At 45.5% G+C, this 2,815-nt stretch overlaps 1 long non-coding RNA gene across 1 annotated transcript; it reads right to left on the bottom strand.

The window, feature by feature from the left end:
- Positions 1-1,675: 1,675 nt before the first annotated feature.
- LOC121662757 lies at positions 1,676-2,541 on the bottom strand. Its single transcript, XR_006015397.1, has 2 exons — positions 2,257-2,541; positions 1,676-2,171 (listed from the first exon to the last, which is right to left on the bottom strand). It is a non-coding gene; the product is annotated as an uncharacterized LOC121662757 (long non-coding RNA).
- Positions 2,542-2,815: the final 274 nt, after the last annotated feature.

The raw sequence follows: 2,815 nt of genomic DNA, 5'->3' as shown, positions 1-2,815 counted from the left end.
CCCCAAAATGATTTTAAGTCTTCCTTGGTTTTAAAAAAACTGTAAACTCCAAGGATTATCCTTTTGTATGTTCGTGGATTTTGGTTTTGTTCTCTATGTTGAACTTTTCATTTTTATTTTTTTTTTTCATCCCCTCAAACCTGCCATTCATCAGCACAGAATTATTTGTTTCTAATGGACTGAAAGTGCTTCCGGTGAGGCTGCTAATGATGAGGAAAGCTCTCAGAGTGCCCCTGTGCCCCCTTTATTTTTATTTTTTATTCCAAAAATGGCTTGGTTGCTAGAACAATCTTCACTGTCTGGGGATTTGGCCATCAAGGTAGACTTGTGCATCACCTTGGCAGCATTTTGATACTCCATTTGTACAAGATGGTTCCTGGCTTTGTATCACAAGTGGGTTTTTGCTATTTTTTGTAAGAACTGGGTTTTATACATTTGACAAAAAGCCATTTCCTGCTAATTTTGTATCTCAAAACCAGAAGGCTGCTTGCTTAGAGCCAAGTGGTTGGAGCAATATGAAGTACTACCTCACTGGGCTTCTCTTAGGGAAGGATTTGTTCAGCCAGGCGCTGTCCCCTGTCCCGAAATGCCATTGTGGAATCTCCTAAAGCCATTCTTAAGTGCCTTTTGTCCTTTGCTGGAAGACTGGGCTCTGAATCACGATCAGTATCTTTTTTTTTCATAAGCACTGAATTGTTGTGACTTGCCAGCCGGATTCTTTGGGAACGTGGATCACTGTAGCTGTGTGTGATTAGTGGGGATTTGCAGAGGATCATGTTTCCTAGTGATAGGTGTATTAGGGAGGTTTTTTTTCTTTGTTTCACTGCATTTCTACCTGGAAATGAAATATAATCAATTCTGGCTTTTTTATGAACCATTTTGTATTGGCCATGCCTCTGAGAAGGCTCCCGTGGTCTCTTTCTAACATTACCAAAGTTTGCAGTTTGATACCTCAGCAAGACAGGGACGTTTTTAATCACACTTGACTGCAGACAGACTGGAACAAATGTGCCTCTTTTTGGTTTCCTCAACTCTTACCCCTTGGAAAGTGATTATGTTAATATGTTAGGGAAAAAAATCCCGTGACATTTTATAGGATTTTTTTGATGAATTTGTCAATTTTTTGTATAATGTGCAAATTGATGTTCTCAAAATAAATATCTTTTCAAATTAGTTGTCAACTGTTCTCCTTCAATTCTTTTGATCCAAAGTGGGTTTCCAAACCCAGTTCCTTCTGCAGGAATTTGAATTTATGTCCCATTAAGCCAAGCCTTTTATTTTTCTAAGGGCTGTGATTTTCATTATGATTTTTCACTGCAAATTTGGAAAATACTCATTTGATATTCTTTGACATAATTGCTACTAGGCACTAGTGAGGGCATATGTAATGTTCAGCTTAAAAACTAAAGCTGCCCTAAGCTTTTCATTTAACTTCCATTAGATTTCCACTGCTCTAAAATCCAAATATCAACTGGCAGTTGGAATTGTTTGTACATTTAATGAATAAACCCCAAAATTATTGCGAGTGCCAAGTCCTGTATTGTATTTGAGGTGTTACAGGAACAAGCGTGAGCATCTCCACAAACCAGAGGAATGAATTCAACCACTGAGGTTGAACAAATGCAGATGAAGGAAATAAAGTAACATTAAGGTGGTAAAAACAAAAGCTGTGAAATTAAGTGGCAGTAGCACCATCTGCCCTCTTTAAAATAAGTTTATTTTAAGGTCGGGGTTAACATTAAACACTTTCAGATATTCAGATTTCGTTGAAAATGTCCTTCCACTTTTTATTCTGTATTGCAATGGGGAGAATTGGGGGTGAGTGACTCAAAGTGAAGAAGTGTTTTTGCATTTAAACTGAAATAACTGCAGCGACTTCCTTCGTTTACTGGCTTAGTTGTTATTTGGAACTTGAAAAACAACCTTTGTTTCCTCTATAGGTGCCAATGTGCAGTTCTGTTAGTGGCTTTTTAAAGCAACAATTAGAATTCCTCTGAAAATTAGACACTTTCTGGTGAGATCTGCCAAAATTATCTGTCCCAAATTATAAAGCCTAAAATTCCTGTGCTACAAAGTGAGCGGGTTCGGCTGTGGATACAAAGGAATTGTGTTTCACGCTGGAGATGATTTGCTGGGTGATGTTTCACTTCCCCCTCGCTGCCGGAACATTTCTGTTGTAAATGTCCGAGGTGGGAATGGTAACAAAGTGTCCTGGGTAAAGACTGGGGAAGGCAATGACAGTAGCAAGAAACTAACCAAGGAGCCGCTTCTGGTTCGGGAGCGCGCAGAATCCACGGTCTGAGGGCGGAATCGAGTGCGAGTTGACAAACGCCCCGATAGCTCCGGGTCCCGGCGGGCTCGCACGGTGGAACCGCAGCCAGGCTGGAAGCACCTGGAGCCGGTGCTGGGGCGGGCATCGCCCGAGCTGTGCCCGGTCCCCAGCGTGTCCCCAGCCCCGAGCACCGAGGGCCGGCTCCCGGCGTCCCCGGGCAGCGCCTCCCACGGCCCCGTCCCCTTCTCCGGCCCGGGCTCGTAGCTCTGCCGCGGTCATTGCCGTGCCCCCCGGTCATTGCCGTGCCCCCCGGTCCCTCTGTCCCCCCGGTCATTGCCGTGCCCCCGGCCCCGCTGATCCCCCGGTCATTGCCGTGCCCCGCCGGCCCCGCTGCCCTCTGGGTCATTGCCGTCCCCCCGGTCATTGCCGTGCTCCCGGTCCCGTTGTCCCCCCGGTCCCTCTGTCCCCCCGGTCATTGCCGTCCCCCCGGTCATTGCCGTGCCTCCGGTCCCTCTGTCCCCCCGGTCATTGCCGTCCCCCCGG

This window comes from Corvus kubaryi, unplaced genomic scaffold (genome assembly GCF_017639235.1).
Source record: "Corvus kubaryi isolate FWS band 111438036 unplaced genomic scaffold, C.kubaryi_AGA036_p1.0 37262, whole genome shotgun sequence".
In the NCBI taxonomy this organism is placed as follows: domain Eukaryota; kingdom Metazoa; phylum Chordata; class Aves; order Passeriformes; family Corvidae; genus Corvus; species Corvus kubaryi.
This window is presented reverse-complemented; position numbering and strand designations above follow the sequence as displayed.